Below are 23,134 nucleotides of genomic sequence, written 5' to 3' on the forward strand. Positions count from 1 at the left end.
GGAAAATAGTATCATTTACCTATAAGGAAATCTATATGAAGTGCAACAGGTAAACTTTGATCTTATTGATATATTTTTACATTTTATTCAGAACTTCATAAGACATAATCAGTCGCACATTTCAGTTGTTTTTTTGGTGTTTGTTTGTTTATTTGTTTGAGACAGAATCTCCCTCTGTCGCCAGGCTGGAGTGCAGTGGTGCGATCTCTACTCACTGCAACCTCTGCCTCCTGGGTTCAAGCAATTCTTCTGCCTCAGCCTCCTGAGTAGCTGGGACCACAGGCACCCACCACCATGCCCAGCTAATTCTTGTATTTGTAGTAGAAATGGGGTTTCATCATGCTGGCCAGGCTGGTCTCAACCTCTTGATCTCATGATCCACCCACCTCAGCCTCCCAAAGTGCTGGGATTCCCGGTGTGAGCCACCACATCTGGCCATGCTTCAGGTTTCAAGAGCACTTTTGAACTTCGTGGAGACTCAAAACTGCCACTCTAAACTGGCCTTAGAATGAGCAACTCACTTGCTATCAGAGCAATGAGACTTGTGGGAACTTCATCCTTCACTGGCTGACTGAGCACTCAGGAAGCCTTATAGAAAATTCTAGCATCCAGGGAGACAGCAGCGGCAGTGGGTGGGGCATGAGCGGGAGGCACTGCACTGGGAAGTTGGGTTTCATGCAACATTTACACAAGGATAAGACCAAGGAATTGAGTCGTGAGACATTAAGTTTAGGGTGTTCTTCTCCCAAAGAGCAAATGTTTTTAGATCTTCATGAGGGGAGTCAACCTTAAAATGAATTAGTATGGAAGAATGAGAGATGGCATTTGCCAGAAAAATTATACTATGTGTGTGTGATCTGGGAGTATTATGTCTAGACCCAGTAGGTATAAACAATTAAAGGAGGATGGCTATGACATTCTAATGGTAGAAATTAGAGCCCTGAGAAAAGACAAGGCCAGCAGTGTTTGCGGCAGTAAACCGGGAGTGAACAGTGAAATTTATGCCTGCCTAACACAAACTCAGTGCTGGAAGCAAAAGCAAACACTCACACTCAATAATAATAATGTTGTTTTATAATAATTTTACTGAGTCTCTTGTAAACAATAATCACTAAAGTGATATAATTTTCTCCTGCTGCATGCACTAAGAATTAATTAGGCCAGGCGCAGTGGCTCACGCCTGTAATCCCAGCACTTTGGGAGGCCAAGGCAGGCAGATCACCAGAGGTCAAGCATTTGAGACCAGCCTGGCCAACAGGGCAAAACCCAATCTCTACTAAAAAAAATACAAAAATTATCCAGGCATGGTGGCAGGAGCCTGTAGTCCTAGCTATTCAACAGGCTGAGGCATGGGAATTGCTTCAACTTGGGAGGTAGAGGTTTCAGTGAAAGGAGATTGCACCAGTGCACCCCAGCCTGGGCAACAATCGAAACTCCATCTCAAAAAAAAAAAAAAGAGAGAGAGAGAGAATTATTTAAATACCTTCATAAGAGAGGCATGAGCCAAAAATAACAGAATTATTGCAAAATGTTTAATTTGAGCTAGTGCCTGCTATATAATTCCTATTATTTTCAAAAATTGAGTTATATATAAAAATAATCAGACATAGATCTAACTGGGGGAAATAATATATTTCTACATTATTTTAGACTGACTATTTTTGCACTATTTTTAGATTTACATATCCAATAATAGTCTTATTATTTCAGTCTTAGCCAGAATTCCAGATTTAGAATATTTTCCACTCTCCAAATGGGGCATGTGTTGCTATGTGAACTACATCTCAATAAAGCTGTTAAAAGAATAGAGCATGTAAAATCCCAGATAAGGCATAGACCTTCAGGGAGTGGACCCTAGACTATGGCTCATTATTTAGGTTTCACCAGTCTAACATGCTAACACCCTGGCACAGAATATGGACCCAGATAAACCTTACCTTACTACCAAAACCCTGCTGACAACTAACACTCACCCAACACAGACTCAGTGCCGGGAAAAGCTCCAGACACTTCACAAGCACTAACTCCCGTAATTCTCACAATGACTTAGGAAGTAGATACCACACTTTCTCCCTTCTAAAAGAAGAAACGAGGACACAGAATTTTTATAAATTGTCACAGGTCACACGGTGCGGAGCAAAGCCAGGATCTGCGCCCACGAAGTGTGGCTCCAAGTGCGGGCACTGAAATCAGTGGACGTCTCTGAGATGGGGTCTGCGGCAGGACGGCCCTGAGGACGGGCTGCCAAGTGCCTGTGCTTTCTTTGGCACCCAAATCCGAGCCCTCCCGGAGGCCTCCCAGTGGACCGCTGGCCACATCCCCGTACCACTGTGCACCCTTTCAAAGCTCAACATAGAGATATCGTGGAAAGGCACTAAGCAAGAAGTCAGAGAATGGCCCCAACGATATGGTCACTGCACAATATTGGGATTGGCCCTCAGGACATAAGATGAGTCCCAGCACTAACATCGACAGCCCTGACAACTCCAGGGGACTGGCTTCATTCCAGGGTTGATGCAGGTCTCCATCACCTCTGGGGGCTGAATTTGGACAAGGAACCCCAGAGCCAACATGGAGCACTGCCTGTCTCTCAAGTCACCACTTGCCAGATGGGGTCCACTGTGTGGTCGATGCCATTGTCCCCTGAGGCTGGAAGGCCAGGAGCCTGGAGATGGAAGCAGAGCTTCCCCACCCTTTCCTGGACCCTAGAGAGTGAGTCCAGAACTCCTCTTCTGCATCCTTCTTCGCTGGTGCCTTTCCCTAAATATTGCAGTAGTGTGTGTAATCCTACTACATGACTCTGGGAGGTTATAAACTGAGTACTTTGGGGATTCCCCTTCCCCCCATTAGGTATAAGAGGCTAAAGAGGTTACTCTACTGAACCCGAAGGACACACCCATGTTCAATGGGTAGAGAGATCTCTAACCAGCACTGAGCCTCCCCTGAAACTCTCATGGAAAATAGTGAATCAATCAACAGAAATGCCTCCTCCTTCCCTCTTTCTGCTCCAGCTGGTGCTCCTTCTCCTGCTATGTCTAATTATTGCTTTCTCCTTTCTGTTCAAGTACCTTCATGCTCAGAGGTATCAAGAATTTACCTAATTTTGGCCAGATATGGTGGCTCACGCCTGTAATCCCAGCACTTTGGGAGGCTGAGGCAGGCGGATCACTTGATGTCAGGAATTTGAGACCAGCCTGGCCAATATGGTGAAATCCCATCTCTACTAAAAATATAAAAATTAGCTGGGTGTGGTGATGTGTGCCTGTAATCCCAGCTACTCAGGAGGCTGAGGCAAGACAATTGCTTGAACCCAGGAGGTGGTGGCTGCAGTGAGCTGAGATTGTGCCACTGCACTCCAGCCTGGGTTGACAGAGTGAGACTCCATCTCAAAAAAAAAAAAGAATTTACCTAATTTCAACCTTTCCCCTAGTAATCAAAACGTGGCATGACCCCATCTAAAGCTTCTCAGTTGCCATAAACAAAGTTTGAAATACTACTTTATAAAACAAGAGCTTTATTTATTATTATTATTTTATTTTTTTGAGATGGAATTTCCCTCGTTGCCCAGGCTGGAGTGCATTGGTGCAATCTCTGCTCACCGCAGCCTCTGCCTCCCAGATTCAAGCAATTCTCCTGCCTCAGCCTCCTGAGCAGCTGGGATTACAGGTACGTGCCATCATGCCTGGCTAATTTTGTATTTTAGTAGAGATGGGATTTTCCCATGTTGGTCAGGCTGGTCTTGAACTCCCGACCTCAGGTGATTTGCCCGCCTCTGCCTCCACCTCCCAAAGTGCTGAGCCCCTGTGCCCAGCGACAAGAGCTTTATATTAGTTCATTCTCACATTGTATGAAGAACTACATGAAACTCGGTAATTTATACAGAAAAGTGTTTTAATTGGCTTAAGGTTCTACATGGCTCTACAAGAAGCATGGCTAGGGAGGCCTGAGGAAACTTACAACCATAGCAGAAGGTAAAGAGGAAGCAGGCATGTCTTACTGGCCAGAGCAGGAGGAAGAGACAGCAAAGCGGAAGTGCCACACACTTTTAAACAACCAGGTCTCCTGAGAACTTACTATCACGAGAAGAGCAAGGGGGAAATCCACATCCATGATCCAGTCACCTCCCACCAGGCCCCTCCTCCAACCCTGGGGCTAACAACTGAACATGGGATTTAGGTAGGGACACAAATACAAACCATATCAAGCTTGAAGAGAGCAATGAGATTGAACGTCCCAAAGCTGAGTTGTGGGACACATGAAATGCTTCTATCATCTTCTCCCTCCCCACGGAAATGATTTCATTGGCAATTCAGAAAGCTGTATTACGAGGCCAGAGCACAAAGCCAACTCTCTGGACAGTAGAACTTATCAAGTCTTCTTCTGGCAACTTCTATAGACCATATTTTAAATTTATACACAGATATATAATAGGTCAACATAAAAGAAAGTTCCTTTTGCTTCTTGACCTGTGATCTTTTCTTACTCATAAATTATTGATTTAGCAAACCTCTTTTTTCATATATAAAAGATGATGCAATTGCAAGTACTTGACTTAAAGACACTTTTTGGCCATTAAATTGGCCTCCAGGATCTTAACCAAACAATGAGCAAAAAGAAATAAAAAGAGATTAACTTCAAAAGAGTATCCAGATTCTTATTAGCTAGATTGCTTATAGGCCTTTTCTGTGAAGAAATAACAATTTTTTAAAAACATAAATTATTTAGGATAAATTTGGCAGGGGGTATATAAAAACTTAAGAAAAACAATTTAGGATAATTTTTGTTTGATTGAACTAGGAATAAAAGAACGCACAACTTAACTTGAATGTCAGGTAAACAACAAATGATATTTTACTTTAAGTATTTCCTACATATTGCATATTAAATAAACACTACATATGATGTTCGTATCCAAAAAAAAGTCATTGTTTGTCTGCAATTCAGCTTTGATGGGAAGTACTGTATTTTAATTCGCTAAATCTGGTAAATGTAGATTGTCATGTTTTGTCACAAAGTATTCTTGGCAGGTTAAAAAAAAATGATTGTTTGAGAGCCTTGCAAACTGAAAACTGGCATACGTCACATTCAGAAAGCACAAATACCTTATTCTGAGCTTAAAATATACTTTTACCAGCAAATAAGACTATACAGTTAGAGTTGGGAGCTAACCCAACAAATGTTTCCCATCTCAACATGTAGGTAAAATACTGCCTAACTGAAACTGGGGAGAGAGTTTAATATGGCTACAAAATTCATGACTAAGTAATTTTTTTGTTGTTTTTAAAACCTATTTTAAATCTTGAATGCTGGTTTTGAGAAGAGCCAGGTTTCTCTTATGGGATGGTGGAAGTGATGCTGAAAAGGCTTGAGGTTGGAAAAGAACTCAACTCAAAGTCACCCACCTCGTTTTTCTTCTGTCTGTTTTGGTTCAAGGTATACATCATTCCTTAGTGAAGGCAGAGTAGCATTGCTCACAGTCATAATAATGTTACTGTCAAAAGCAGCAAGAGGGGTAGTATTCTCCTACAAGGAGCCAGGGGAGAGGGGCTGCTAACACGACCTGTGTGTTCAAGCAAGGGGAAGACCCAGGAGGTGAAATTAGCTGAGCTGGGTCTAGGGGGAAGGCAGCAGAAATGCCCTGTGTTTCACACCGACCACCAGATGGGCGGACAGCCCTGGGCAGGTGGTCACCTGGGAGCTGAGGAGGCAAAAGTAGCCTTGCCACAAAAATAAAGAATTACATGAGATGAAATGTTCGGAAGTTGACTTTGAACTCCAGTAAGTGGTTCTATCTCATAATCAGACTCCGTTCCTTGTACTTTTGTGACTTTTTCCATAAATATTCATTCAAAACTAGCCTTTGCTGATTAAAGAGGGATGTGTCTGCAGTTTGCTTTCTATATTCCTCTCTATGTGATTGTTTTAAAAAACCATGCAGGTTGGGCACGGTGCCTCACGCCCATAATCCAGCACTTTGGGAAGCTGAGGCAGGCGGATCACTTGAGGTTAGAAATTCAAGACCAGTCTGATCAGCATGGTGAAACCCCGTCTCAACTAAAAATACAAAATTAGCTGGGTGTGGTGGTGGACACCTGTAACCCCAGCTACTTAGGAGGTTGAGGCAGGAGAATCGCTTGAACCCGGGAGGCAAAGGTTGCAGTGAGCTGAGATCGTGCCATTGCACTCCAGCCCAGGCAACAATAGTGAAACGCAAAAAACAAAAACAAAACAAAATAAAACAAACAAACAAACAAAAGAACATGTCTAAACTAACACATTTGGAGTTTCCCCAGCCTGGGAAATGAGCCCCTGTACAGGCAGCCCCATGACACAGCAGAGCTGGGAGGGTAGGAGGCGGGTGTGACAGCAGAAGACAGGCCCAGGGCCAGCCTGGTGACCCATTCAACTCCTTGGGTCCAATTCACTCTTCCATCCGCACATAGCTTCCACTGCCACAACATGGCAGGCTGCCCCATGCAAGGGAAGGCACCTGCCCATCCCCTGATGGGGAACAGGACAGGCACACTGCCTTCATCGAGTGCACAGGAGGCTCCTCGTGGTCAAATGACCAATCAGTTAAATTACACAGGCCAGTACCACTCAAATCATCAGACGAAAGAGCAGGGCAAGGGAAAGTAAAAAGAAGTCAGAAGCAAAGTCTGCGTAGCTGTGGGCAGTTGGACTTGTAACTGCCAGAATTAATGCAGTCAGTCATTATTTGAGGAATCCTACTTGTAAATTCACCTACTTGCTAAAAGTTATCTTTTGTTCATTTATTTATTTATTGAGACAGAGTTTCACTCTTATTGCCCAGGCTGGAGGGCAATGGCATGACCTCGGCTCACTGCAACCTTTGCCTCCCGGGTTCAAGCAATTCTCCTGCCTCAGCCTCCTGAATAGCTGGGATGACAGGCGCCTGCCACCATGCCTTGCTAATTTTTTATATTTTTAGTAGAAAAATACAAAAGGGGGTTTCGCCATGTTGGCCAGGCTGATCTCGAACTCCTGACCTCAGGTGATCCACCCACCTCGGCCTCCCAAAATGCTGGGATTACAGGTGTGAGCCACTACCCAGGCCTAAAACTTATCTTTTGAAACCCCCAAATTAGTGCTGACTGTGCTTTTATAGTCATTTGTGGACAGGCCGGAATGGTGAAAATGTTCAGTTGTCCAACATGCCCATTCCCTCTCTGCCTTCCTGTTCCAGCATTCACACTACAAACAAGTGTTCTTCTTCACACTCTCTTTAGCCACGGCTTAAATATTTTTGTGCTTTTTCTTGGTGATTTTGCTCCTTAAAATGGCCCCCAAGCACAGTGCTGAGGCTGTCCTGTGTTCCTAAGCACCAGAAGGGCTGTGATGTGCTTTATGGAAAACACACACATGTGTTAGAGATAAGCTTCATTCCAGCCAGAGTTATGGCACTGTTAGCCAAGAGTGTCATGTCACTGAATGGATAGTACGTAAAATAAGGTGCCTTCAAGCAGAAATCCACATGAAACAAGCTTAGCAACAGATGATCGATAAAAATGTCATCACCAAAGTTCACAGGAACATACCCTATATTTTCCCAATGAGCGATGTTCGTTATCTGCTAACTCAGTGTTCCCGGTGACGTCACAGAACATAACTGCTGTGAGTAATTAAGGTCAATTACATTTATCACTTTCTCTTTTTTTCCCCTTTTCCCTTTCCCCCTTGCCTTAGCCAGCACCTGCAGCATTCAGGGTTCTTTCCCTAGTGGGGTAAACTGCACCTTCAGACCTGAGCTTTCTCTGAGCCCTTTGCAATTCTGTATTTATTGGGGTGCTAGACACTGAAGTCCTACAATGCATCCCTGTAATTCCCAGTTCCTGGTCTTACTCCTCTCTGTCCCCACTGGGGAGAAACAATCTAATTTCTTCTTGAAAATGAGATGAATCAATCCAACCCCATCAGAGCCTCTTCATCGTAGCCTGTGAGTTCAGTGGCTTGAATTCAGGGCAGTCTGGTAGCAATCTTAACCTCTAATCCATGGAACCATCGTTATAATGGACACAATCCTCTCTTGAAATGAGAACTGAGACATCTATATGAGCAGCCCTCCAGCCTTTGAAAATAGAAAGCAAAAATCTCTCCTCAATCGGGTTCTTAGGTCCCACCCCATGGTTTCCAGACCCACGCATTCTGGCTGTGGGAGAAGGGACACCACCAGTGGTCCGTGGGCTAAGACATCGGTCCTGGTCCTACAGGACAGCCTCCCGGCTTCTCAGCATGCTGCCTCCCAGCCAACACAAGCTGCACCTGTTCTTTCAGGCTACCCGGGAGGGTGTGGTCAGATGTGATGAGCCCATACCACACTTGCTTATTTGTGCAGAGAACAGCTCCCTCACTAGGTTCCCATGACCATGGCTAACTCATGCCTGAAGTCCACAGACACATTTCAGTCAGGGAAGGCAAATCCATACCCAGAAGAAAACCTTTCCGCTCAGGACACAAGCCCTCATGAGGTGAGTACGATGTAATCCCCTTACCACTGGCTTCTGGCAGCACTGCCCAGCCTCAGGCCACTGGGCCACAGCATCCTATCCTGGGCTCAGCCTCAGCCTTGCTGTAGGCAGATTGGGTCCTCAGTAGTGGTGGTACCAACACTGGCCTGAGAAGGAGGATGTCCATGCTGCTGAGCCTGCAGACAGCCCCAGCCCTGCCACCATGAGCCCACTGAACAGACACTGCAGTAGCTGGTGGAAGGCCCCATTCTCCATAGAATGGGGCATCTTGTCTACTGGTTAGATCCTCTGTGGTGGATATTCTTTGGAGCTCACTCGGGTGGAACACTCTCCTGTGCCTATTCCCGGAGCAGCATCCGTGTACCCCCTCTTCTGAGTGCCAGGTCACCCATCTTCTGACTTTTTTCTTTCAAACTCCACAAAAACTGCAGTCTTGAGCCACTGCTCAAGAATCAGGGAAACTCCACACCTCTGAGGATTTCTCCTCCCACGCAAAGTGAACAACCAGATATACTTCCACTGCGAGTTCTGCCCACAGAGGATTTTCTTTTACCTTTAACTTTCAGGGACTTTCCTGTATGGGGCTATAATGGCACAGCAGTCCCAACTGAGCTTAAAAACGATCAGCCACCATGACACCCGAGGTTTGGTCATCCAACCAAGAAAGGAGTTAGAGCCACCTCCAGCTGCTACAGCCAGCCCATTAAATCGTGAGTCTTGAATAAGTACACCCAAGCCAGTATATTGTTTGGTCCAATCCAAAGCTATATTTTACCCTATGGTGTGTAAGACCCATAAAATCTATTTCCTCACATATTCCCCAGGGTTAGAAATTAGCAAACTAGTTTGTTGCAGAAGCTGCCTGCTCAGGAAGCAAAACTTGAAGTTCCTTACCCTGCCCCATCCTCCTCAGAGAATTATGACACTTGACTCTGGTAATAAGTCTGGAGGCAAAGGTTGCAGGTCCCACAGATGGTGAGAATGTGTCTCAAGGGCGACCATCAGTCTTCACACAAGAAAAGCCTACTTTCCTCAACCCATAGCAAATCTAGCAAGACAGACTCAGAGGGATCAGGGGTGGGAGAACCAAGGTTCTCGGATTACTTGAGTCTACTCAGATGTCTCTTTCCCATGTCCCACCTCTTCCCCACTAATGCCATGGATTTAATGTATGGATTTAGAAGTGCTGCCATTTCTGTAACCCACACAGTTAGACACTGGGCCTGACCCCCAGCCATGCCTGCCTTGTGCCTACAATAGGTAAGTGACTGTTTTAAGGTTGATCTCTGGGTATATGTGTGCCTTCAACCAAGATTTCCAGCTCTGAACTTGCTACTGTTTTTTCCGAAAAGTCTCCAGTACCATCAGATACCCCCCAATCCTTGTGACCATCACCACTGGCACATCATTCAAATGCAGCTTCTATTTAATCTCCCTAAGCATTTAACCCAACCAACACCTCACCTCCAGCAGCAACCGGTGATGATTTAGGTAACGAGAATGCAACTCCAAGCCACAGGTGACTAGTGTCCCATCGTCCCTCTGCCAGACCATCATCACTGCATACTCAAACAGATGAGCAATCCAGTTCCACAGTCTTCTCTTAAAGATCTGATTTTGGCGTAATTCTAGTATCAAGAACTTTATTATTCGGGGTCCAACTTGAAAAGATCATTCTGCACTTGAAACAGAGGAAATCTAATGTAAGGAATTGGTTATACCAGTGGCAGAAGTGCAGAGAAACCAAATCAAGGGCACCGCCAGAGATTAGCAACACAGGAAGGTACTGCCATCCTGGGCTGGAGGGAAAAGGGGTTTCCTGGTCCAGGATGCAGGGTCAGCTGGTCAAGGTGGGAACCAGGGCAGGCCTGGCAGACAGAAGCTAATACCACAGAGAGGATGCAGCCCCTGCCTGAGACCCCACACAAAACAGAGGGAACCCCCTGGCTCCTCCCTTCCCCATCTCTCCAATCTCCTGCCATTGCCTCAATGGCCAAATCAGCTGTTCTGAGAGTCTAGGAAATTAAGCCTGCATTGAAGGCTGCAATGAAGCAAGGATGATACAGAACTGAACAGGGACAGGTGAGGAATAGATCTGATAGCAGAAAATTCCAGGGACCAGCAATCTGCATGGTGGGGTTAAGATAACCAGAGTCAATGTGTGTAAAGTAAGTTTCACTCAAAAAAATTAGCTGTGGCCTGTGTGGATTCTTTCGACCTTGAGTGATGGTTGAAATAAACTCTTGTGACTTGTAAATAGAAGTACTGAAAGCAAGTCAACAACCGGCAGAAAGAAAAATGTGATGTCAGAAAAATCAAACACGCAAATATTTATGTCAGATAAGAAGTTCCTCATTCCCAATGTGATATTCTGGACACAGTGGGTCCTTTTAATATACAAAATAGATGGGCGTGGACCCGCTGGGCTTAAACTTGAAATGAGGGCTGGGAGTCTCACTACCAGCCTCACCCCCACCATCCCTGAGAAGCCACTGAGTGCCAGCAGGTGTACTGAGAACTACAGAAAGATAAGCACAAATCACAGATTTAAAACAACTCTTTGCAGCCTCGTACATATCATCTTCAAGACACATGCGGTATCCCAAGAGATGTCAGATTAAACCCTCACTACTGCATGAGGCTAACACAGTGCAAACCAAAAGTATGAAGCTGTAAGGGGTCTTAGAGATAAGCATGCCTATTCATGAGACAGAGGAGACAGAGGTCACAGATGTCCCTGATTTCAAGTCACTATTTCTTTCCTTTTTTAAAGGGATAGCTATCAACCTTGTTTTTCTTAAAACTAGTTCTTGCGCAACAAAATGTTGCTTGTTACCGGTTCAATGTTGTACTTTGAAAAAATTGGGGCCTAAAGAAGTTATATGACGTGTTTTCCAAGGTCACACAGTAAGTTAAAGGCAAAATCGAAATGTAAAACCCGCCTCCCAACTTCTGATCTAGCAGCAGCCCTCTGTTTCAGCAAACGGTGGCTGTGGAGAAGCAGAGCTGTGCTGCCACCCGCTCCGCTGAGGAATGAGCAACAGCCTGCTGCTTTCCAAAACGTCCCTTGAGGTCAGCCCTGCTGAGGGTTGTACCAGTCAAACCTGTGCTGCAAGATGGCTTCAAATATCAGTTAATATCGTAACACACTGGACAGCAAATGAAAAATTCATGTGAGAAGAGGTCTGAGTTTGGATAACTGTAGGTCTCATTCAAAAAGAAAGCATGTTGTATTTCAAATATGACATTTGAAGTGCATTTCCTTCTTTTTTGGATGAGCCTCTCATTCTGGGCCATCCTAGAATGTAGTGCGAACCTCTGCCGTAGCACGTGGCCTGCTGGATTGCTTTTTCTTCATGCAGCCACCTCCACCTGGCCCAGGTGCCCGCAGCTCTGTATCTCTAGTGATCAGCAGAGATTTCCACACACAGTGGTCCCTCATCAATGTTTACTCGACAAATGAATATATAAATGAGTAAAAGTTAATGATCAATCATCAAACCTTCTAGAGCTTGACAGCTCCTGTGCTGTCAATATGATGTATCAGGTGCACATTTTTGCTGATGTATTCCTTCAACCAGGTGATACATGCAAAACAGTAACAAATTAGATTGACAGTCCTTAATAGAGATTTCTAGCAAAGAGCTTCGAGAAATAATTTCAAAATTTATTTTGAAGGGTATTTATTGCTTGAAGAGTATTTATAGACAGTTTATCAGCATATTATATAATGTGATATGCAGTAGTTCCTCCTTAGCTGTGGTTTTGCTTTCTGTGGTTTTTGTTGCCCACAGTCAATCACAGCCTGAAAATATTAAATGAAAATTTCCACAAATAAACAATTCACAAGCGTTAAATTGTGCACCACTCTGAGTAGTCAGATGAAATCTCTCACCATCCCACTCTGTTCTGCCCGGATGTGAATCACCCTTTGTCCAGCATGGCCGTGCTATATACACGACCTGCCCCCACTTGTGATATCGTAGCTGTCTTGGTTGTGAGACTGAAGAAAACATGATATGTAGGGTTCAGCCAAGGTTTCAAGCATCTGCTGCGGGCCTTGGAACATATGCCCGGGGATAACGGGCGGACTACTGTGTTCACACCATAGGAAGTGTTAATATGAAACTGACTGCTTTTAATTCAGAAATTTTCATTAAGTACTTTAATATTGCCTTTGACATCTTGTTCTTAATTTATTAAGATTTTCTTGAGTGATTCATTTAGAAAATTATTTATTTTTAATTTATTTACTTATTTTGAAATGGCATCTCACTCTGTCACCCAGTCTGGAGGGCAGTGGCGCGATCTCAGCTCACTGCAGCCCCCACTTCCTGGGTTCAAGCGATTCTCCTGCCTCACCTCCCTAGTAGCTGGGACTACAGGCACCTGCCACCATGCCTGGCTAATTTAGAAAATTATTTTTAAATAGAACAATGAGAAGATGAAGCACTAATAGCGACTTGATGAAGTCTAAACTAATGAGGTTGCATTGTTACCAGACACGGACGAGGCTCTCAAACTCAGCGCCCTCTGAAAGTAGATCCCGGGACAAGTCTGCAAGTGCAAAGCATTTATTTGGGAGGTGACCCCAGAGTGGGGAGGTGAAACAGGGGAGGGAAGAGAGGCATTAAAGCCTGCGACCGTGCCACAGGCAGCTGGGCTTACCCTATCAGGGGCTCCAGAGATGGCGTGGGGCCCAGGCATTGTCCCAGGAGAAAGGAGGAAGCCAGGGTATTTACCCACCAATTCCTGCCCTTTTTGACTCAGATCACACCTAGGGCGTCATCTCCCTGGCCCTCTGTGCCTGCCAGTGATTGTTTCATGGCAGAGCCAGAGAGTGCCCTCCCTCGGGGAGAGAAATGCAGGAAGCCAACAACTCCAAAGGGAATGGCCCAGGGTGACTTCCTGGTAGGGGGAGGACCTGGTTGGGGTACCGAACCAGGATTGGGAACCCCAGAGCAGCTACACAAATGTAGGTATCGTCATCCCTTCTAGCTGTTTTCTAGAACCTAGAGAATAACTCTGTGGTACCTGAGTTACTCTCCTACAGAACTTAAAAGGGCCCAAGCTTCCCTGAGTGGCTCTGGCCACCCAAGGTGAAGTGAGGTGCATGGTCTCATGATGACAATGCTTTTTGTGATATTACAATTAGTGAAAACCATGTATTCCAGTGATCTACACTTCTTTATTAGAATGTCCTTTTAGAAAGAGATATTGAAAATCCAAGAGACCAAAAGAACAGGCTCACGCTTCAAAACCAAAACAAGAAAAGCTGCTCATTATCTAATATACTTAATATAATTAACTATTCAAATAATGTCAATTTTGCTAGGAAAAATATCCTTTAGGCCAGGTGCTGTGGCTCATGCCCATAATTCCAGCACTTTAGGAGGCCGAGGCAGGTGGATATGAGGTCAGGAGTTCGAGACCAGCCTGACCAACATGATGAAACCCTGTCTGTACTAAAAATACGAAAAAGCCAGGCATGGTGGTGCATGCCTGTAATCCCAGCTACTCAGGAGGCTGAGGGAGGAGAATCACTTGAACCTGGAAGGCGGAGGTTGCAGTGAGCCAAGAACACACCACTGCACTCCAGCCTGGGCAAGAGAGCAAGACTGTCTCAAAAAGAAAAAAAAAAAAAGTTAAAGAAAAAATATTCTTTAGCTCAACCACTGGCTGTCCACCTACTAAGAATCACCAGTTTGCCCTTTTTAGCGCTTCAGGGAAATCAAGAAGGAGAAAGAAAGGCTGGTGATACAGTTTGGCTGTGCCCCTACCCAAATCTCATCTTGAATTCCTACCTAGAAGGGACCCAGTAGGAGGTAACTGAATCATGGGGGAAGGTCTTTCCCATGCTGTTCTCATGATAGTGAATAATTCTCATGAGATCTGATGGTTTTAAAAAACAAGAGTCTCCCTGCACAATCTCTCTTCTCTTGTCTGCCACCATGTGAGACATGCCTTTCACCTTCCGCCATGATTGTAAGATGTCCGCAGCCACGTGGAACTGTAAGTCCATTCAACCTTTTTTTAATTCCCAGTCTCGGGTATGTCTTTACCAGTAGCATGAAAACCGACTAGTACAGCTGGCCTTCTCTGCTCAGGTGAGAAGGAGAGAAGGAGGGGCCCAAGTGGGGCAGGGAGAGGAACTAGCCCAGTAGCACTGCCTGGGCTCACATGAGGAACAGTTCCAGTCCCTTTCCATCCTCACAGAGGGTGCAGGGCTTTAGGTCCTGTTTCTAATTTAGTATCTTACTGCATGGTGTGTCCCATCAGTCTTTCTGATCTCTCTTTTAGCATTAATGCTGATTGGCTATTGTGTCTAAACTGCAAAAGAAAGGGGTATAAAGGCGTGTCTGCCTTGTCCCGTAGTCAGGGCTGGGAACAACGTTTTAAAGTGTTTTCTGGGGTCCCCTTGGCTAAGAGGGGGCCGTTCAGTTGGGGGAGTTGGGATTTTATTTTTAGTTTGTAGTGTCCAGCCCATGCTTAACGCCCTTCAGTTATCTCAAAAAATGTCTTTTTACGCTTTGTTTAGATTGAGATCTAAACAAACAAAACATGTAGACAATACTAGATGGAAACACAGCTTGAGTATGTCAACCCATAGGAGTTTCCCTTTTATGTACAGCCATTCATCTGTTGAAGAACCTGGGGGGCCTTATCAAATTTCCCACAGCCTTGATGTGACTGGCTGTCAAGTAGTTCTTCATATATAAGGGACGTTTAGGTCAGGAAAAAATGGCCAGTGGCGAACTGGATAAATAAATAAATGAATAGCGAACCTGGTGGGTGATGCAGTGACAAGAAGCATGGTGATAAAAATCCACGGGAATGGCAGCAAAGGAAGGGGAGAGGCAGAATGCATCCTGACCCAGGAAAGGCGTCTAGGAACCATGCACAAGGGTCAGCTGAAAGAAAGTTGGTAGCTGATGGCTGGGCACCCATGGGCTAGTGCACATTGATTACAAGATCCAAGTCCTCCCTGCAAAGGCTGTGGAAGGAGGTTAGGCTTTCCACAGGCTTCCATGGCGGGCCTTTGCCAGCATTCAATCTGGTCATTGTTCTCGCTGATGTGGCTCACATTACCAAGAAGCATCTGTGCTGGAATCTTTCTTATCAAGGAAAGAAAACTCCTTAGCTTATCATGCAGGCTTTCAAACAAAACACAACACATCTTAAAACCACTTGTCTTTTTGTGTTCATTTTTATGTAATTTACGCCTTTCCCTTAATCTTGTTTTCAGTATCTGGATATGGTACAAGGCCAGGATCCACAAGTATGGGCACAATGTGGCTAAAGACCCAGTGGCCACACAGGACAACTCCCACCCACCCTGAGCAGCTGTCCAAAAGAGGACACACCCATTTCTTTCCTGGGTTCATGTCCTAGGGCTGCCATAACAAAACAGTAGAAACCAGGAAGCTTGAAACCACAGTCATGGGTTCTTCATAGTTCAGAGGTCAGAAGTCTGAAATCCAGGTGTCATGGGGCTGCGCTCCCTCTGACATCTGTAGGGAAGGATCCTTCTTGCTTTCCAGCTTCCAGCATTTGCAGTCCATCTTGGCATTCCTCAGCTTGCAGGTCACTCCAATTTCTGCCTTCTTTGTCATTTGGAATTCTCTGTGTGTCTCTGTCTTCTCATGACGGCACCAGTCGTATTGGATGAGGGGCCCACCCTGCCCCAGTATGACCTCATCTTAACTCTTTTCACCTGCAGTGACCCTAGTTCCAAGTAAGGTCACAATGCCAGGGACTAGGGGTTAGGACTTCAACGTAGATGTAATTCCACCCATAACATCCCCCTTTTGTAAGTGAGCTCAATATGACATAAGCATGCAGCTGTAGCTCCAAATAAAGTGTAGACTGCCGATCTCCCTCTCCACTTACAGTAATGTATCCATCTGTCCAGATTCACATATGCAATTCTACAGGCTACCAATGTCTTGATGTGTTGTATGATGCCACCCTTGTGGAAAGCAGCATGTCAATGTTAAACTGTCCACCTGCATGGTGTGAACATCTGAGATCCCTTCCTATATGCCGGGTTCAAGGAGAGGTGGTCAAGGAGAAAGTATAAAGCTGCTTCGTGCTGGAGGGGAAAAAATAAATTCAGAAGGCAAAGCCAGGCATCCTGAAACCTGTACCTTTTAGAGGCAAGAAGGTTGGGCTTGGGGCGCATCCCTGTAGGACCAGCTACTAGGAGGCTGTAGCGGGAGGACAAGCTGAGCCCAGGAGTCCTGGGCTGAGTACGCTACGCAGCTAGGCATCTGCATCAATATGGTGACCTCCCTGAAGCAGGGGACCACAGGTTGCCTAAGGAGGGGTGAATCGGCCCAGGTCAGAAATGGAGCAAGTCAAAACTCCCATCCTGATCAGTAGTGGGATTGCGCCTATGAATAGCCAATGCACTCCAGCATGGGCAAGATAATGAGATCCTGTCTCTTAAAAAAAAAAAAAAAAAAAAAAAAAAAGAAGAAGAAGAAAAGAAGAAGAAGAAGAAGCAGCAGCAGCAGCAGCAGCAAGGTGACAAGAGTGAAGAGGTAAGAATCAGAGACACCTGGGCCAACAGGCAAACCTGTCTTGTTGAGTAATCTTCAGCAAGTTACTTCACTCTTTGGAGATTCCATTTGCTTATTGGTAACAATGAAGCAACCACAGGAGCCTGACAGGGCTGCTGTCAGATTATGTGACATGATGAATGAATGATGCTTATTTAGCACGTAGTGCTCAGGACATGGCAGGGCTTGTTACCCACCTTCGGTCCACCCCACACAGGCACACAGGGATGGTTGGAAGCCGATCTGCAGGGGATGTGTTCCCTGGGGTAATGTCTGCTCCCCCAGTTCCTGCCAGGCTTTTTGGGGTACACTGAGGTGGTGAGTGGACACTAGAGACAGGCTCAGCAGGGACACTGTTCCTGCTTATGGGCAGAGCGGATGAACAGGACAGCAACCTCATTCAGCCTAGGTGCAGGTGAGTCACAGGTAGCAGAGACGCAGTCATGTGATGTGTGAACTGAAGACTAGTGCATGAAAGCCTTGGTAGAGCTAAGCGCCTGCATCAGGTACCTGCAGAGTCAACTGCGGATTTAAACTCTGCCTCCATCAGATGCCCTGGAGTCAACTGTGGATTTAAACTCTGCCTCCATCAGATGCCCTGGAGTCAACTGTGGATTTAAACTCTGCTTCCATCAGATGCCCTGGAGTCAACTGTGGATTTAAACTCTGCCTCCATCAGATGCCCTGGAGTCAACTGTGGATTTAAACTCCACCTCCATCAGGTGCCCATGGAGCCAACTGTGGATTTAAACTCTGCTCTGCTGAATAGCTATGGGAGCAACAACCAAAGGACAGACTCATGGCATTCACAGCCAAGGTGAGATCATCAGCCAGTGTGTGTGTAAGATGTCTGTGAAAGGTGACATGCCTGAAAGAAGAAGGTCTAGAAGGCTCTACTAATACTCCCTGTGCATGAGGACATAGAGACAGGTGGTTGGCCATGAATGCACATAAAGGATGTTAGAAAGGGGAGACCTTTCTGAATACACTGGGGCACTGAAGCACGTTAACCCACATAGCAATCGCCCCAAATGCATGAAAAATGAGCATGCATGCAGACATTTCCCAGACTATTACCCCACCCAAAATATTGGACTCACTCTGAACTAGAGTTAGTGACAAAGCGTGACCAACTGTTGTATCAAAGGTCTAAATTACAGTGTAGGAATCAGAAGCAAATAAATAACCAGCACACAGATAAGAAATAGCAAGAAAACAGTCATGGCCAGATGCCTTCCACCAGCCATGCCTGACTCCTCACACACATAGACACATGTGACTTCCCCAGCTAGGTTTTGCACAGCGTCTGAATGGGGTTCACCTTGCATTCAGCAACTGTGACTTACAGGCTTCTCATAGATTCTAGTGGAAGAGTCTCCTCCAAATGCTGTACATTTTTTAAAAGTTAGGGGCCGGCTGGGCATGGTGACTCACACCTAAAATCCCAGCATTTTGGGAGGGGAGGCAGTTAATTACCTGAGGTCAGGAATTTGAGATCAGCTTTACCAACATGGTGAAATCCCATCTTTACCAAAAATACAAAAAATTAGCTAAGTGTGGTGGCGCATGCCTGTAATCCCACCTACTTGGGAAGCTGAGGCAGGAGAATCGCTTGAACCCAAGAGGCAGAGGTTGCAGTGAGCCAAGATCACACCACTGCACTCCAGCCTGGGTGACAGAGCAAGACTCCGTCTCAAGAAAAGAAAAAAACATAAAAATAAAAATATTGGAATGAAAAGTGACGAGTTTCTCTTTAAATTGTTAGAAGGCTCACCCCATCACTGTCTTTGGGAAGTGAGCAATGATTGTAGAGAGCTGTAATGTTTTTTCTCTTTTTAGAGACATGCTGTAGTGCAGTAGTGCAATCATGGCTCACTGCAGCCTTGAACTCCTGGGCTCAAGCAATCCACATGCTTCAGCCACTTGAGTATCTGGGACTACAGTCATACACCACCACATGGGCTAATTTTTGAATCTTTTGTAGAGATAGGATCTTGCTGTGTTGCCCAGGTTGGTCTCAAACTCCTGGGTTCAAGTGATCCTCCCACCTTGGCCTCCCAAAACGCTGGGATTACAAGTGTGAGCCACCACACCCATCCTAGAGCTGCCATTTTTAATTCTTTGCCTGTCACAAACTCAATACCGGCAAAAATATGTAACAGTCCGTCCATTGCAAAAGTCCCTTCCCCAGTAAAAGACTGAAAGTCTGAATTCAGGTGACAACTAGTGACCTCAAGGATAGGAGTTGCTAAACACCAGCCTGCACGCCCACCTGCACAGAGAAACTGCCTCCCACAGGCCTGGCTTGATTCTGCCTGTAAGCCACATGGTACATTTCTGGCAATGCTCTTCTCCCAGCTGGCTGCTGAGTCACCTGCATGGGGACTGCCAAGTAGGTATAGGGTTTTCAACTTAGAAGGAAGAGCAAAGCTGGGTGAAGCCACCTCTGGCCTGAACCGTGGTGAAAGGTTTAACAGTATAGAGGTGTGGGGTGTTCTGGTGTCATTCTGCCAAGTTCTAGTGCTCTTCAACCTATAGAACAGGGCACCCACTCTCGCATTGCTGCTGAGGCCGCCTTTCACTCACTTTACCTTTATACCTGCTCCCTCTCTGTTTTCCTGGGGGATTTTTTGTGAGGACAACTTTACAAAAAATGAGTTGGGGGGCCCCAGAGTGCCCTGCCATTGAGCAGCTTCATCCTGTGTCCCCTAAGGCAACCAGGATGAGGGCGGCACGTGGCCGCACCCTCCGACCCTCTGCAGTGAGCAGATCCAAGTTGTCAAGATGCCACTTTGCCAGACCGGAAGCCACAGGCTGGGTTTGAGCATGTTTCCTTCTCATTGTTTTGCTTCCCCTCTACGAGTGGTAGAGCCAGTTTCTGGTGCAGTGCCTTTCCGCTTTAAACAATTAATTTAAAAATGGGCCTAGGACACATTGCCCCTCAATATCTGGTCCAATATTAGGTTTACTTATTGTTACAGCTTGAACTGTGCCCCAACCAATTCCTATGTTGAAGTCCTAACCCTCAGTATCTCAGAAGGTGGCCTGATTTAGAACCAGGGTCCTCAGCCAGGCGCAGGTACTTAAGTCTGTAGTCCCAGCACTGCGGGAGGCCAAGGCGAAAGGATCACATAAGCCCTAGAGTTCAAAGCCAGCCTGGGCAACATCGCGAGACCCTGCTTCTATTTAAAAAATCTAAAAATTAGCCAGGCGTTAGCTGGGTATGATGGAGCATGAGTGTAATCATCTACTTGGGAGGCCGAGGCAGGAGGATCACTTGAGCTTGGGAGGTCCAGGCTGCAGTGAGCTGTTATGCCACTGCACTTGAGCCTGGGTGACAGAGTGAAACCCTGCCTCAAAAAAAAAGAAGAAAGAAACAGGGTCCTTGAAGATGTTCTTAAGATGAGGTCACACTGGAGCAGGGCAGGCCCTAATTCAATATAGCTGGTGTCCCTATAAAAACGATGCAGCCAGGTATGGTGGTTGATGGTATAATCCCAGCATTTTGGGAGGCCGAGGCCAGGGGATCATTTGAGATCAGGAGTTCCAGACCAGCCTGGCCAACATGGTGAAACTCTGTCTCTACTAAAAATACAAAAATTAGCTGGGCATGGTGGCAGGCACCTATAATGCCAGCTACTTGGGAGGCTGAGGCAGAAGAATCTCTTGAACCTGGGGGCAGAAGTTGCAGTGAGGTGAGATCATCCCACTTTACTCTGGCCCGGGCAACAGGAGCAAAACGCTGTCTCAAAAAAATAAATAAATAAAAATTTAAAAGGGGCATTTGGACACAAGAATGCCTTGGGTAGATGAAGGCAGAGATCGGGGTGCTGCTACAAGCCATGGAACACCACGGATCACCAGCAACCCCCAGACGCTGGGAGAGAGGCCTGGAACGCTGCTCCCTCACAGGGAAACAACACTGACTGCACCTTGATCCCAGCCGGCTCTCTCCAGAATTGTGAGAAAATACATCTCTATTGCTTAAGCCAGCAGATTGTGCTACTATATCACAGCAGCCCCAGCAAACTAATACATTTATTTAAATAGAGTTTTTAATTTAAACATTGGCCATCTAATAAATTATAACGAACTACTAGTATTTAATACATAAAATCCATAATGAGGGTCCTTTCTCGTCACAACGCTTTTAGTTTATATTTAAGAGGAAGAGAAAAGTATTGCCTACCAGAAACCACACCATATGCCCGCTCATCACCACCTGATTCTTTCCTAGTCACCTCCCCAAGATGCCCATTCCGTGGGTTTTAAACAGATGCAATGGAAAGGACACCGAGCTGCAGTTCTGCTGTAAGAAATAAACCCACCTCCCCCCCACTGCTAATTCTGGCCCAATATAAACAGTGGGCTAGAATCATTGCCGCTTGACTACATGGTGTCCAAATCAGTGAATATGGTATCAGCAGACTGCTTCTCTTGTCCCCTGTTCCTGGACTTTCCAGAGAAGGTTGATGACGGTGTGGGTCTGCCTCACCTCAGCTCCCCAAATATCTAACTGAATCCATTTGGCATGCAGTCTTGTTATTTATTAGCTCTTTTAGCATTGTATGTTTTATTTTACTGGTGACTGATGATTGTTAAGCAGTAGGTTCTAGGCTGCCATTCCAGCTTCGTGATTTCGAGGAATGGTTTCCAGGAGGGCTTTCTAGCACATAGCCCCCCGAGAAGAAGCTTAGTCAGTTCTTTCCTGATGGTAACATATGAAAGCTTTATGTCATAGGAAATCATAGTAATATTTCTGTGGCAACATGTGCAAAATCATTACATATATCTTGCTTATTATATAATCCTTTGGTTATACTTAAGGGCGGCTCTTAAAGGCGGGTACACGGTGGGGTCACATGGCATTAAACAGGTCATCTTTCTTTCATGCCCACACACAAATCAAAAGCAGTGCTAAACAAAGTGTTCATTCAGCCTTTAATCTCCAAGGGGAAGAGGTTACAATGAGAATAATTTCTTCACCTGAATATCAAACAATCACAATTCTGGGGAACCCAATTTCCACCTCAGAAAGGCAAATGTTAAGGACTTCTCAGTCTGACTCTCACAGTAAAATCCCATGCAACTCTTTATGTTTCACCTTTGAGCATCAGCTTTAATAGCTCCTTGAACTTTGGCCCTTACGATGGGAGTAATTGTATAACAGGGTACATGTCAACAAGCGAGGCTGTTCTTTATATGTTTTGGCTCAGGAAAGGGCAGGTGAACTTTTTCCTGGGATCAGCATTTGGAACAGACAAACCAGTGAAAGAAACAGAAGGTGACAATATTTAACTAATAAACAGAGCTGAACTCAATTTCCTGCCTTGAGAGTGGAACTGTGCAAGGTCCTTTGTTTTGAGAGGCTTGGGCTCTGAGCATGTGTCAGCAACGTTTTGCCCCATATTGTTGCGCCGAAGTTATTATTCAATGATTAGGAAAACGAGAAATGCTTGGAGGCCTCCGCTGACTTTTGCCAGACTGAGAAAAGCCAGTCTCTCCTCTGATGGCCTATGAAGCCAGTCCTTGCTCAGCATAGGGATGAGTGCCTGTTCCAGCAGGGGCTGGCGAGGTAAAGACACAAGCTTATGGGAAGTCCGTCTGACTGGGGAAGTCATGCTAGCTATGCAATGACACGTGAGAGACTCTCAGTCAATATGAATGCCACCGAAGATACATTACACACAGGAGGAGTTTGTATGCAAACTCTGATGTGACTCCTCCACAAAAAGGAAAAGCCTATTACCTGATGAAACATGATGTGTTAATACTACTTAATTATGACTTCAAGGCCAGGCACAACGGCTCATGCCTGTAAGTCAAGGGAAGCCGAGACAGGCAGACCACTTGAGGTCAGGAGTTCTAGACCAGCCTGGCCAACATGGTGAAACCCTGTCTCTACTAAAAATACAAAATGAACTTGGTGTTGTGGCACATGCTTGTAAACCCAGCTACTCAGGAGGCTGAGGTAGGAGAATCTCTTGAACTGGGGAGGCGGAGGTTGCAGTGAACCAAGATGGTGCCAATGTACTCCAGCCTGGATGACAGAGCCAGATTCCATCTCAAAAAATGAAAAAGAAA

This window comes from Sapajus apella, unplaced genomic scaffold, assembly GCF_009761245.1.
Source record: "Sapajus apella isolate SASKATOON/1434 unplaced genomic scaffold, GSC_monkey_1.0 scaffold30, whole genome shotgun sequence".
NCBI classification, from domain to species: domain Eukaryota; kingdom Metazoa; phylum Chordata; class Mammalia; order Primates; family Cebidae; genus Sapajus; species Sapajus apella.